Source organism: Nuphar pumila, chromosome 8 (genome assembly GCF_984573655.1).
Source record: "Nuphar pumila chromosome 8, dmNupPumi1.hap1.1, whole genome shotgun sequence".
Taxonomy (NCBI): Eukaryota; Viridiplantae; Streptophyta; class Magnoliopsida; order Nymphaeales; family Nymphaeaceae; genus Nuphar; species Nuphar pumila.
The window spans coordinates 57820223-57836461 of NC_143256.1; positions in this window are offsets into that span (position 1 = coordinate 57820223).

A 16239-nucleotide genomic window follows, 5' to 3' on the forward strand; every position below is an offset into this window, starting at 1 on the left:
ATATATATGCTCATTGTACTCTGTTTGTTTCAATTCCATCTCATTGGGCTGACTTTAAATCATCTATGACATCCTCTCAATCATATTGCAATATGCATCTCTGTTGTTACTTCATGAATAGATTTGGCATTCATACTCTATGCATAGAATCACGTTTGTTTCTCTGTTATAAATACTGCATTCCATTGTCATCATTTTTCATGGTATTAATGTTTCATTCATTAGTCCTTTTTTTTTCTTCATCAATTGATGATAGATATAAACTTCTAGTCTGCCGCAGTAGTAGAACCACTGAAGAGATAAACGCAATAGCCAAATTTGCCCTGCTGCTACAGCAAATTTGATCTATTGCTTGAAAAACAGGGTCCATATGCTAATTCCTTTTACTCTAAGAATCAGTTTAAAACCCATTTACCAACTAATTTAAGGGAGCCACATATCGTTGATTCATAGATGGATTCGTAGCACTATGATATTCATGTGTTAGGTCATTATTACATCCCTTTCTTCTTTGTTTAGTTATCTCCTTCTTTTAATAAACAATCCTCGATCGGTATATGTCTGAATCGAGATGTGTATCCATGAGAAGATCAGAGAGACCATTGTGCAGCATTGATCGCTACCATAGTGGAATATGCTGGGATCCCCCCTGATTGCGTTAGCTGCTGGAATTTTCAGAATCTTGAGTTGATCCCATCGCCAAGTCAAATCCTGGTAGAATGACGAAATGGCCTTTGCAGATCGATCGTTGTGCGTACACTCGAATCACCAGATGTTCTAGATCCTGTATGTCGGAGAGCCTCGATTTCATCCGGTGACCCAAGCAATCCGTGTGTTGATTTGCCTGTGCTCTTGAAGGTCTGAAGTTTGGTAACGATGGCTGTGTTCCAATAAATTTCTAAGAGTCATAAAGGACCCATGTATAAGGTCTGCTGAAGGCCTTTCAGCCAATACTGCCACGACCCAATGGTAGTGATGGTGTTAAAATGTTGAATTCTGAGTATTGTGACTACAGAGGATGATCTTGTCGATCAAGTGAATGTCTTGAACCTGCAAGGCTTCAGGAGATCGTTGGAATTATTGTTCTAGATAACCCCTTCCAATCTATCATTGGTCTTTCAACTATGAGCCTGGATGTTTTTTTTTTTTTTTTTGAATCTCTTGGATCAACAGAAATTGAGAGTTTGCATCACCCAAGCCGATACCTCCAGGACTAGCAAGATGAGAGATGTCTGGATGGGAATTTAGTAAGAGTCCTCATCTAAAACAGAGCAGGAAGATCGCGAGTTCTGTGTGATCTCCATTTTCATACGGTATAATGAGTATAATTCATATATCTTTTCCTTCAATTTCTGGATGGTTGTTGTGTATTTTTACATTTGATTAACGTATGCCTCCAGTTTTGATAGCCTGTTCAGCAGCACTTGACTTACCCAATAAGCTCCAGGTTCGTATACCCATGTCTTTCGTTTGATTGTTTATCTCATTTATTAACCCATTTGTTATATTTCATCGTCTTATCTACCATGTGTTTGTTGCATTATCAATCATGCTATTGTCTAGTATTATCCCCTTTCTTGCAAAGTCATCAGCCTTGGTGGTTTATGTTGCAAATGTGAATCATAAATTTTATTTAGCTTAAAAACTGAAAAATGACACGAAGATCTGATATTTTTGTCTGTCATTTAGCAATATTGCTACCATTATTGTTCTCTTTTTCCATGGTTTTGATTAGCAATAGTCTCTGTATTGGTTTTCAAAAGCATTGTCACCATTGGTTTCCTGCTACTCAACAAAGTTCTAGTTATCAGCTATAACTCTCATTTTTCCTACTATATCTTCTTGTTAAAAACTCATGAACTCCCAGCTCACTGCTATCTTCATAGCAATACACCTAGTTGCATACTATTATGACTTCACTTACCTTCAGCCATGTCTGAAATTCCACTAGAGGGGGGGTGAATAGTGAAATATGATAAAGATCGATAAAATAAAATAATCAGGCAATAAGGCACAACACATAAAACACAGAATTTATACTGGTTCGGTCAGTACCCAGACCTACATCCAGTCCCCAAGCAAACCACTTGAGCTTTCCACTATAACATCTGAGTCACCGGATAAATAGTACAACACCCTCTTCCTCAGAGGTCTTCTTCTCTCAACAGAGAAGAGGCACACCCTCTTCCACAGAGGTCTTCTTCTCTCAACAGAGAAGGACAACACCCTCTTTCTCAGAGGTCTACTTTTTTCAACAAAGAAGGAATACAGTGAATAACAGAAAGTTACAATACTTTCTATAGAACCTTCAGAATGATATGAATGCACGAATGAAGGATTCTCAGAATGTTCTGTTTGTCACTCAGAGGATACTCTTTGTCAAAGAGTTGGACTTGACTTTTTCTCTTTTCTTTCTTTTTTTTTTCTCTTTCTTTTTCAAGGCTCTCTTTTCAAATAATGAATAGAATTTTTCTCGTTGTAAGCTCACACGTCTATTCCATTCCATGTTGAATAGTTTATTTGAGTGTGTTTATATAGCTTTTAAAAAAGTAGTCGTTACATTTTGAAATCGTAGCCTTTTTGAAATGTGAAATGTTATGTCATTTCAAAAATATCTTTTAGAGAAATTCGAGAATGCCTTTTTCCATAAAAGTAAAATATAGGGTACACTAGTCGTTGTAATATTTTAGGTAATACATATTTTTTGTAAAAAGTCTATTTCTTACAATAGTACATTGAACGTTGGATTGTAGTTTTGTCTTTATTCTAATTAATGATTTGAGGTACATAAGTACTTCTTTACTTTAAATGAGTATAAGTACAATGAGTGCTTTGAGATATTTATTTGTACATAGTCATGTCAAGTGTTTTCTTTATGTTGTGTTTTTCAAAGTCTTTAGAGAGAATGAGGACTACAAGAAAGTCGACATTCTTGAGAAGGATATTTAACAAGGATTTTTTTTACAGGAGGTATTTAATGCTTGTACAAAGAGAATGATGACTTCAAGTAAGTCGACATTCTATGGGTTTGTAAAAAGGTAACTAGAGTCTTTTCAAAAAACCTTTATTATATTTGTTTTCTTTGTGTAGCCGATTTTCATGTTTTGTCTTTTACCCATATTTGAAATCATTTCTTTAAAGAAGGTAACTAGAGTCTTTTCAAAAACATATTGTATTTGTTTTCTTTGTGTAGCCGATTTTCATGTTTTGTCTTTTACCCATATTTGAAATCATTTCTTTAAAGAAGGTAACTAGAGTCTTTTCAAAAACATATTATATTTGTTTTTCTCTATGTAGCCGATTTCATGTTTTGTCTTTTTCCTACATTTCTTTTCATGTTGTCTTGTATATAATGTAAGGTACAATTATTACATGTGAAAATATCTTTTTCATAAAGGGTTGTAAGAAGGTACAATTATTAGTTTTCAAAATGGAGCTTTTTGAAACTATCGTATACTTTTATGATATAGTTTTTATGAATGAGTATGTAATATGCAATATGCATGTTCCTGAAGGTTTTGTTACATATGACTCTACAGAAGAAAAAAATCTCCATCTTGAGGTGGCCGATCTCTTCAGTTGAACTTTAGGAATGCATGGCTCATCAAGCTTTTTCTTCAAGGAGTATGATTGCACTAGTTGTACTTGAACAGGAAGTCTCCATCCTTTTTGGGTGAGATATCCTTGCATCAAATACTCGTTAGATTTATGGCAAAACATATTCAGTCATAATATAACATTTTTCAAGAGGACATATTATCATATCATATGCAATCAAATACGACAGTGTATCAAATTATGTGACATCAAAACAGAGTTTCTCAACATTCTCCCCCTTTTTGATGATGACAAAATATGCTCCTCCTGTCAAAAAGACATTATGCATAGAAATAATAATATGATAAAATATTGAAAAATGTTTAAAGAGAGTATTTCTCCAATAATGGAGACAGGATTTCTCCCCCTTTGTCATAGACAAAAAGGAAGGGATCAGAGTAAGAGAGTTATTACAGACCAAAAGTAAATAAAAGTTATTACAGACCAAAAAAAAATAAGTTTATCCCGAAGGTGGAGGATGTTGATGTGTTTGGTTGACTTGATCCGACTGGAGGGTTCGTAGAGTTTGCTGCAACGAGGCTTGACGGCGAAGAATACGATCCTGAGAGCACTGGACATCCATCAGAGCAGGGAAGTAATTGAAGGTGGATGTTGGATCTTCTTCATCAGAGCCAGACATGTGCAGGGACCTTAGATTGAAGGTGGTAGCATCGAGGACCTGAGAGGGATGGAGGATAACTACGTTGTGAAGGGATACTTTGAAGTATTTGAGAATGAGAGTTATGAAACACCCGAAAAGAAGAGGCTTGAATTTCTGATAACGAATAAAAAGGTTGAAAAGAATGGAGGACCATTTTATCGAAGTAGAAGAAAAAATTGCGTAGATAAGAAGAGAGATTTTTCGTGGAACTAATCCCTTGCGGGGAAGCTTGGGATAGATGTTGTGGAGAAGAATCTGGGCAAGTAATTGAGCATGAGGTTGGAGATTCCTCATGTGCCAGGGAAGTGGGTAGCAATTGGTGCAGAGAAGAATTTTTCGAAGTACCGATCGTTCGATTGGTACTATGGTATTGAGGTCTGTGCCGGTGGAAAGTAGGTTTAGAATTCTACCTAGTGAGGAAGCATGAAAGAACATCAGTTGTCCGCGTACTTTGGTGGTGATAGTAGTTTGTTCATGATCAGTAGAAAAGTTTGTATAGAATAGTCGAACTAGTTCAGGATAATAGGCAGCGTGGGATGAAGATCCTAGTAGATGTTTGAGTTCGGGGAGATAGTTGTCTAGGTCAAATAGCATGAAGTCTTCATAGTGAACTAATTTTCCTTCATGAATGGGTCGAGAGCAAAGTAGGTTGTAGTCATGAAAAAGATCGGGATACCTTAGATCTGCGGCAGTGATTGCAGAGTTGGAGGAAGAAGCCATTGCAAAAGGATGTTGAGAGGGATCAGTTTGAAGATAGTGAGCTACGAGTGGTATTGGTGAGGAATGAACCAATCGATTAAATAGAAAAGAGAAAATAATTGTGACAATAATTTGAATGACAATGGAAGTGAATGATTTTTGGATTGTAGTTTGAATGAGGAAATTCGTGAGTTGTAAGTTAAGGGGCTTGTGAATGACAAATCAAATCAATGGTGGAAGATAGTGTATCATATTGGTATGTAAGTTAAGAGGGACATAGATTTGAACAAATAAACTATGGGAGAGTGTATCGAGTAGTGAGAAAAGTTATGAATGTAGTATGGAGTGACATATTGAAGAGAGTGAAGAAAATAATGGCCTAATAAAACAAACAACTTTTTCTACATGATGTTACTTGATGTGGAAGCATTCCAAATTCGTGAAGAGTGATTTTGGAATAAGACAAACAGAAAAGAGAGTGAGAGGCAATAATGTGTTAATTAATAAGTATACATTTTGATGTGTGAAAAAAGAATGAGTAGACGTAAAGTTATAATTGATATGTATTATTGTTTATTTGATAAACATATTTTTAAAGAAACTCGATATGAGGAAGTTCATAGAGAATAGAGTTAAGTTTTAAATGAGTCACAAGCTTGGTTTGACAAGAATGGAGAATCAATTTGTATAAGAGAGAGAAAGTACTAAAGGTACTTAAGAGAATAAAAGTAAAGGACACGGTTTTAATGAGTCTCTATTGGAGGGAGATATAGGATGAGAGAGTGATGGTCACAGATGAAAAGGAGCTTCGTATAATATAGAGAGAGCGAGAGAGAAAAATGATACGAATATGTAGAGAAATGAGAAAGGACAACTATCTCTTGATTTAGATATGACATAAAGTGGAGTTAGGATAGACAAGAAGTAAAGTTTTGCTTGAGGACAAGACTTTAATGAGTCTCGATTTTAGAGAGAGATAAAATATATGAGAGAGTCATAGTCATGGATGGAAGGTCACGTCATATGAGATAAAGAGAGAAGGAGGTAATAAAAAGGTGGTGCAAGTAGTATTAAACAATAATAGAGGACAGGTTGTCGAAAAAGGAGAGTGACTAGTATTATTTCATAAAAGATGTGAAGGATGATAATAGATTATACTTAAGCTATGAAATAACCGATGATATAGTAAAAAAAATTTACGTGAAATATAATCACTAAAAAATACTCACTTTAAATTTTTTTTTTATAAAAGGTTTTGAAAGGGAATATATCACATGAATATAATCAATGAAGGATAATAATTAAAGTTATGAGGAATATAATATCATGGTTGGAGGTTGGCTAGCTTATCGTATGAGAGGTTGTCACAAGAAGACAAAAGAGATGAAAGATGTGAACAATGTTATGATAGCTTTTAATATAATTAGTTTTTATGGATATGAGTGAAAGGAGATAGGACAAGAAGTCATTATGAGAGTGTACTTAAAAGATGACAAGTTGAAAGATATAAAGAAAGTGTCATGATGAATGTGTTTCTATGAGTATTGAGAGTATACGAAAATATGGAAACATAGTTTGACTTTGAATAACAAAAAATCGATAAGAGGAAAATCCTTTTAAAACAAGATTTTAACAAAACTTATAAGGAGTAATAATCTTAATAAGTGTGATTAATTTATAAGTCACTTAGTTTGCATATTCCGAGTTCTCTTCTAATTCGTGTAAAGTCTTCATGTTTTAATGGTTTAGTGAATATGTCTGCTAACTGTTGATTAGTGGGTATGAATTCGAGTTTAATAATGTTGTTTAAGACTTGTTCTCTTAAGAAGTGATGTCTTATTTGAATGTGCTTAGTTCGTGAGTGTAGAATAGGATTTTTAGATAAGTTTATACCACTAGTATTATCACAGAAGATAGTTGTATTTTCAAAATTTAAACCAAAATCTTTTAAGGTTTGTTTCATCCAGATAACTTGTGTACAGGCTAGGCTAGCAGCAATATATTCGGCTTCAGTAGTTGATAAGGATACACAGTTTTGTTTCTTACTGAACCATGATACAAGTGAGTGCCCTAGCATATGACATGTTCCACTTGTGCTTTTTCTATCAGATTTACTTCCAGCAAAGTCAGCATCGCTGTATGAGATTAGATCAAATGTAGAGGATTTTGAATAGAATAATCCAAAATCAACTGTGTCTTTTAAATATCTCATTATTCTTTTTACAGCTTTAAGATGTGATTCTTTTGGATTTGACTAAAATCTAGCACACAAGCAAACACTGAACATAATATCTGGACGGCTAGCAGTTAAATATAGAAGTGATCCTATCATACCTCGGTATACTTTTGTATCAACAGACTTATCATCTTCATCTTTGTCCAAAACAGTAGTAGTGCTCATAGGAGTAGATTTTGAAGCAGTTGAGTTCATGTTGAACCTCTTCAGAAGTTCACGAGCATACTTAGATTGATTGATGAAAACTCCATCCTTGGTTTGCTTAATATGCAGTCCAAGAAAGTAGGTGAGTTCTCCCATCATACTCATTTCAAATTCTTTCTGCATTGACTTAGAAAATTCTTCACAAAGAGTGCTGTTAGAAGATCCAAAGATGATATCGTCTACATATATTTGAACAATTAGGGTATGATTATTCACTATTTTAACAAATAATGTAGAGTCTGTTTTGCCTACAGAAAAACCAGTTTTTAACAAAAAGGTTTTAAGTCTATCATACCAAGCACGAGGTGCTTGTTTTAAACCATACAAAGCACGTTTGAGTTTGAAAACATGATCTGGATATTGTTCATTTTCAAATCCTGGAGGTTGTTTTACATAAACTTCTTCATTTATAAATCCATTTAGAAAAGCACTTTTAACATCCATTTGATATAATTTGAAATCCATATAGCTTGCATATGCTAAAAACATTCTAATAGATTCAAGTCTAGCAACAGGAGCAAATGTTTCATCAAAATCAATACCTTCCTCCTGGTTGTATCCTTGAGCTACTAGTCTGGCCTTGTTTCTTATAACATTACCTGTTTCGTCTAGCTTGTTTCTGAAGATCCATCTTGTCTCAATGATTGGATGATCCTTTGGTCTTGGTACAAGATCCCAAACTTCATTCCTTTGGAATTGATTCAGTTCTTCAGTCATGGCTAGCATCCAGAACTCATCAATGATGGCTTCATCAATCTTCTTTGGTTCAAGTTGAGAAATGAAAGCCATGTTTGTAATTCGTTCTAGCTGAGCTCTAGTTTGAACCCCCTTTGTCAGGTCTCCCAAAATCTGCTTTTGAGGATGATCTTTGATATCGACGTATGTTCTTTGATGATCATCTTCATTAGACTTAGCTGTGTTATCTAACAATAAATCTGTACTTTCAACATCATCATCGTTAGTTTGCTTATGAACAGATTGATCTATAGATTCACAAAAGCTAACATGCAAAGATTCTTTAATAGTATTAGAACTCTTATTGAAAACCCTGTATGCTTTACTATGACTTGAATATCCTAAAAATATGCCTTCAATAGATTTAGCATCAAATTTATCTAGGCTATCTTTTGTGTTTAGGATAAAGCATTTACAACCAAAGACTTTGAAATAGTCTATTCTTGGAGTTCTGTCATAGAATAGTTCATAAGGAGTTTTATTTAATAAGGGTCTAATGAGAACTCTATTTGTTATGTAGCATGCAGTGTTAACAGCTTCTGCCCAAAAGGATTTAGCAAGATTATTGTGTTGGAGCATAGTTCTAGCAGATTCCTGAAGGGTTCTATTCTTTCTTTCTACTACACCATTTTGAGGTGCAGCTCTAGGAAAGGCAAAGTTATGAGAAATACCATGCAAGTTACAAAAATTTTCAAAAAGTTCATTTTCAAATTCTCCTCCATGGTCACTACGGATTTTAACAATAGAACAAGATTTTTCATTTTGTAATTTTTTACATAAGATTTCAAATTGACAAAGCGTCACTTTTGTTTTTCAAAAATGTTACCCAAGTAAATCTTGAGTAGTCATCTACAATAACAAAAACGTATTTATTGTGATTATGACTAGCTACTCTAGAAGGACCAAAAAGATCCAGGTGGAGAAGTTCTAAAGGTCTTTTACTTGAAATGATATTTTTTGATTTGAAAAATGATTTGGACAGTTTTCCTAATTGACATGCATCACAAAAATAATCCTTTTTAAAAGATATTTTGGGTAACCCACGTACTAACTTATTTTTAGCTAATTTAGACATGTATTTAGAATTGACATGACCCATTCTCATGTGCCATAGATGTTGAGTGTCATTATTAGCTATGAGGCAATGTTCTGTGATGTTTTCTAGGTATAGTTCATATATCTTATTCTTTCTTATACCTTTTAAGATGATGTTTTCGTTGGTGTCTGTTATGAGGCATGCATCATGATTAAAGCTAACATTATAACATGTGTCACACATTTGACTGATACTTAGTAGGTTATGTTTTAAGCCTTTAACAAGGAGAACGTCTTTGATAAGAGGTTTATCTATGTTACCAATATTACCAATACCAATTATCAAACCTTTGTTGTTATCTCCAAAGGTGACGGTTCCTCCTTCTTTATGATGAAGAACAGCAAAAAGGTCTGGATGTCCTGTCATGTGCTTTGAACATCCACTATCTAGTATCCATCTGTTCTTCTTCTTTGGAGCCTGCAAAACATTAAGTAAATCTCTTTTTTGATACCCAATCGGGTCCTTTTTTGTTAGACTTTGGAACCCATATCCATTTGGATTTGGGTTTGTCTACATCTTTAGAGGAGTTAAAAAAATTACCATTATAATACTCCTTATTTGGTTCAGACGAACCTTTCACAAACGTGGTCTTTTGATTTATACAAGAAGGCTTGTTGAAATGAGAGTAGCCAATGCCATTCTTGTAGAAAGAGACTTTTTGAGAAGATGGGAGTTTATCCAAGTTCTCTTTTCCTTTAGTAAACTTGAAAACCGTTTTCATAAGGTTTTCAGTTTTACTTTTTAATTCTGAAATTTCTACTTACAGATTTTTAGTCTTGAAGCTGGTAGAAGAGATTTCAGAGGTAATAAGAAGATTTTTCTTTTTCACTTCACAGTTTTCACTGCTGAGTTTTTCATTTTTCTGGGAAAGCTCTAAATTTTCGAATTTTAAAGTTTTATTTTTGAAGCTTAATTTTCTAGATTCTTCAAATAGTTCTTGAAAAGCATCTAGAAGTTCTTCAAAGGAAAAATCAGAAATTTCACTTAAAGAGCTTTCGTTTGCCATGAAGCACATGTTTGCAGTTTCGGCTTCATCATCACTTGACTCTTCACTGGTGGATGGTTCTGAGTCATCCCATTGAGCATGCAAAGCCTTTTTCTTGAAGAACCTCTTCTTTGGTTCCTCAGTCTTGGACTTTCTTTTGAGAAGGGGACAGTCACGCCTCAAGTGACCTGGCTTATTACACTGATAGCACATGGGATCCTCCTTAGGATCTTTTCTTTCCTTGTGCTTGTTTGGAAGCCGGTTCCTTCTCATGAAGCGCTGGAATTTTCTGGTTAGTAGCGCAATTTCAGATTCTTTATCTGAGTCTTCATTCTCAGATAAAGCTGGGAAGGCTAGAGTTTTCTTTGTTGGTAGTTCTTCTTCCCTTCTTTCTTTCATGTGAACTTCATAGGCCATAAGATTGCCTATTAAGTCGTCCAGAGTAAGCTTAGATAAATCTTGAGCTTCTTCAATAGCTGTAGTCTTTTTCTCCCAATCAGTTGTGAGAGATCTCAAGATTTTCTTCACCTTGTCTGTCTGGGAATATGTTACACCCAGAGATTTCAGATCGTTGGTGATGTTGGTGAATCTGGTAAACATCTCTGTGATGGGTTCATCTTTGTTCATTTTGAACAACTCATATTTTCTGACAAGAGATGAGATTTTGGCTTCTTTCACTTTGTTGGTTCCTTCATGAATAACTTCTAAAGAATGCCAAATATCATATGCAGATTCACATATAGATATTCTGTTGAATTCGTTCTGATCAATGGTACAATATAAGGCATTCATAGCCTTTGCATTTAGGTTTGCCATTTTCTTTTCTTCATCAGACCATAAGTTATAGTCTGCGGAAGGACATGTGTATGGATGCTCAACAATTTTCCATACAGCAAAATCTATGGACTTGAGAAATATAGCCATTCTACACTTCCAGTATCCATAGTTGGAGCCGTTGAAGAAAGGAGGACGAGATGCGTGTTAACCTTCAATATCACGAGCATAAGAGGTAGATGCCATTTGTGCTGGAAGACTTGTTATGTCGAAACCAGCAAACCTGCTCTGATACCAAATGAAATTCCACTAGAGGGGGGTGAATAGTGAAATATGATAAAGATCGATAAAATAAAATAATCAGGCAATAAGGCACAACACATAAAACACAGAATTTATACTGGTTCGGTTAGTACCCAGACCTACATCCAGTCCCCAAGCAAACCACTTGAGCTTTCCACTATAACATCCGAGTCACCAGATAAATAGTACAACACCCTCTTCCTCAGAGGTCTTCTTCTCTCAACAGAGAAGGGGCACACCCTCTTCCACAGAGGTCTTCTTCTCTCAACAGAGAAGGACAACACCCTCTTTCTCAAAGGTCAACTTCTTTCAACAAAGAAGGAATACAGTGAATAACAGAAAGTTACAATACTTCCTATAGAACCTTCAGAATGATATAAATGCACGAATGAAGGATTCTCAGAATGTTCTGTTTGTCACTCAGAGGATACTCTTTGTCAAAGAGCTGGACTTGACTTTTTCTCTTTTCTTTCTTTTCTTTTTCTCTTTCTTTTTCAAGGCTCTTTTTTCAAATAATGAATAGAATTTTTCTCATTGTAAGCTCACACGTCTATTCCATTCCATGTTTTATAGTTTATTTGAGTGTGTTTATATAGCTTTTAAAAAAGTAGTCATTACATTTTGAAATCGTAGCCTTTTTGAAATATGAAATGTTATGTCATTTCAAAAATATCTTTTAGAGAAATTCGAGAATGCCTTTTTCCATAAAAGTAAAATATAGGGTACACTAGTCGTTGTAATGTTTTAGGTAATACATATTTTATGTAAAAAGTCTATTTCTTACAATAGTACATTGAACGTTGGATTGTAGTTTTGTCTTTATTCTAATTAATGATTTGAGGTACGTAAGTACTTCTTTACTTTAAATGAGTATAAGTACAATGAGTGCTTTGAGATATTTATTTGTACATAGTCATGTCAAGTGTTTTCTTTATGTTGTGTTTTTCAAAGTCTTCAGAGAGAATGAGGACTACTAGAAAGTCGACATTCTTGAGAAGGGTATTTAACAAGGATTTTTTTTACAGGAGGTATTTAATGCTTGTACAAAGAGAATGATGACTTCAAGTAAGTCGACATTCTATGGGTTTGTAAAAAGGTAACTAGAGTCTTTTCAAAAAACCTTTATTATATTTATTTTCTTTGTGTAGCCGATTTTCATGTTTTGTCTTTTACCCATATTTGAAATCATTTCTTTAAAAAAGGTAACTAGAGTCTTTTCAAAAACATATTATATTTGTTTTCTTTGTGTAGCCGATTTTCATGTTTTGTCTTTTACCCATATTTGAAATCATTTCTTTAAAGAAGGTAACTAGAGTCTTTTCAAAAACATATTATATTTGTTTTTCTCTATGTAGCCGATTTCATGTTTTATCTTTTTCCTATATTTCTTTTCATGTTGTCTTGTATATAATGTAAGGTACAATTATTACATGCGAAAATATCTTTTTCATAAAGGGTTGTAAGAAGGTACAATTATTAGTTTTCAAAAAAGAGCTTTTTGAAACTATCGTATACTTTTATGATATAGTTTTTATGAATAAGTATGTAATATGCAATATGCATGTTCCTGAAGGTTCTGTTACATATGACTCTAAAGAAGAAAAAAATCTTCATCTTGAGGTAGCCGATCTCTTCAGTTGAACTTTAGGAATGCATGGCTCATCAAGCTTTTTCTTCAAGGAGTATGATTGCACTAGTTGTACTTGAACAGGAAGTCTCCATCCTTTTTGGGTGAGATATCCTTGCATCAAATACTCGTTAGATTTATGGCAAAACATATTCAGTCATAATATAACATTTTTCAAGAGGACATATTATCATATCATATACAATCAAATACGACAGTGTATCATATTATGTGACATCAAAACAGAGTTTCTCAACAATGTCTACACAACAGTCTCAGTAGCACCAACTGCTACCCATTACCCACAATCTCTCCAGCACCCGATTTCTCCATCTGCACAGCTTGCTAACAGGAAACAGGTTTTGTGTCATGGCATTTGTTATTATGAAAATCCCCTTTTGTACCTTATCACAATCTAGCTCCAGTGCCCTGCATCCTCATCAACCCCCCACTTGTCGTAACCTGTCACATATTTAGAGCAGTACCTAGCACTGCTGTAACCATTTGCATATCCATAGCAGTGCCCATGCACTGCTATGATTCATGCATCCACCACCGAGGCCCAGGCCTCTTCTCTAATGCTTGCACATCTGCTAATTTTTCACATTTACTGAATCACTATGTGTGTGCATGGTATGTCATTCACTACACAGTAAACAATCTGTGTAAAAATATATTTTCTAATTTACTTCAAGGCAAAATTCTGAATGTCTTTTTCATATGTAGTTTCTCATTTGATGCTCTGTATTCATATACAAATATATATACATATATATGCCCATACCCACATGTGTATACATATATATGTATATTTATATACATATATATCTATGTATACCCCTATATTTTCCCAAGCTATTGATATATATACATCTACCTATACATATATACACCCATATATATATATATATATATATATATACGTATGTATTTACATATATATGCCATTTTCCATCCTTTTCATCATACATATCTTAACATATGACCCTTTTCACTATTTGATTTCTATATGATATATGTGATTTTCCTTCTCTTTTCATTACTAACCCGGTTGTTTTGCAGGAAATATGTGGATAAAGTCATTATTTGGAGTTGTAAATTCAATTTTATGTGTTGTAATAAGTTAGGCCTTAATGAGAAATTTACATTCACTGTTTTAGATAGAATGAATGAGCATTGTAAATATCATGAATTGCTTGTTTTCATGCATTTTTGCCTTTATTTCTCAAATTCTCACAAATGGCAACACGAATGGCACGTGCACCATTTCGTAAGAGGTAGTTAATCCTAAGTTGATGATTTACATCAATGGCCATAGTCAGGATGTAAACAAAACTTAGGATTTTTATCTTTTATAAAATAACACTGGATCCACACTAGATTCTTTTCAAAATCATCATATTTTCTTTAAAATATTTTCCTCTTCTATCAGAATTTAATCTAAAATTAACTCAATATATATACCAATGGCCATAGTCAGGGTATATTGAGAGTTAATTTCATTTTAAATTCTATAAAAGCACAAAAAATGTATTTTATTCTTCACTTGAATTTAAATGTGGTTATTATATAATATATTCAATGACCATAGTCAGGGATATATTATATCTTCAACCTCATTCTTAATTCATTTAAAGAATGGAATAGGTGTTTCAAAATCCAATTTTCAAAATTATTCAAATTCATTCATCATTTAGGGTAAAATTGCATCATATTTTCAAAATTCTTTTCAAAAACCCAAGTGATTGTCTTTTTTTTTTCAATTGCCCTTTCAAATTCATCAATTCTATCTCATCTTCAAAGTCCAAATTTTGACTTTGAAACCAAATTCAAAGTTCAATTTAACTTTGAAACTCTTGATTCATTTTCTAAATTCAAAATTCAAGTTTCAAATTCAAAGTCCAATTTGACTTTGAAATTCATTCTCAAATCAATTTTGAAATCCCAAATCCATCTTAGGATCCAGAGTCCAACTCTATCTTGGATCTCAGATTAAGATCCAAAACCCATTTTTAGGATCCAGAATCCAATTCCATTTTTTATCTCAGACTTCAGATCCAAATCTATCTTAGGATCCAGAACCCAATTCTACTTTGGATCTCAGACTTCAGATCCAAATCTATCTTAGGATCCAAAACCCAATTCTACTTTGGATCTCAGATTTTAGATCCAAAATCCATTTAGGATCCAGAATCCAATTCCACTTTGGATCTCAGACTTAAGATCCAAAATCCATCCAGAATCCAATCCCATCTTGGATCTCAGACTTCAGATCCAATTCCATTTAGGATATGATATCCAATTCCATCTCGGATCTCAAAAGTCAGATTCAACTCCCATTTCGGATTCTAAATCCAGAGTTCAAATTTAAATCTCAACTCTATTTAGCATCCAGACTTTGAATTCAAATTCCATCTTGAAATTTCATATTTCAAATCAACTTCTATTCTCAATTCCAAATCTGAAATTCAATTCCATTTCAAATATTCATTTTCTTTCCTAGACCCAAGTTTAAAATCCAAATTCAAAGTCGATTTTTGACTTTGAAACCTCATTTTCTTTCATTTTCAGTTTCAAATCATTCTTTCTCAAAATCAAGATTTATTTCCCCAACTCTGATTTACTTCAAAAACTTAGAACTTCTCTGATCTATCTCAAAGTTCTAAGTTAGATTTTACCATTCAGAAATCAAATTCTTTACTCCATCATCAAGCTTATCTCACAAAACTTGAAGATTTCCAAAATCATTTTTCAAAAGAAGCATACATCTTTGCTTTGCACAAGCATGATTTTTTTTGCATCTCTAAAACTTAGAATAAATTCTTAGATAATATTTAGGCAAAGCAAAAGGCATAGATTCAATCCTTGGTTTGATTACCGATGGTAAAGGCGCTAGGAACGGTCAAACCTCGTACCGATGAGCGAATCCCGTCTCTCCATTTTTCTCGCAATATTTTCAAAACGGAGGCGAGTTAAATTTCTAAATATTTTCAAATTAAGGTCAAGTGAGACCCCGCAAAAGAGTTCCTCTTCTCTTTCTTTCTTTCTTTTCTCTTCTCTCTTCTTTTCTGTCTTTTTATTTTTCTCCCTTCAAAAAGGAGGAAATAAAGGTCAGAAAGGAAAGAGAAGGAAGAGAGAGAAACCACAAGAGAGGAAAAATTTTGCGATGATCACATTCCTTTGCGGCCACCAGCAACCCGAGCAGCTGCTGATCGTGCCTCCGACCTCTGCACTGTCTCCCCTTCAGCCGCTGATGACTCGCTGTCGGCCATCCTTTCTTCCTCTTTGCCTCCCCGTCGCCAGTAGTTGCAGCCGACGACAG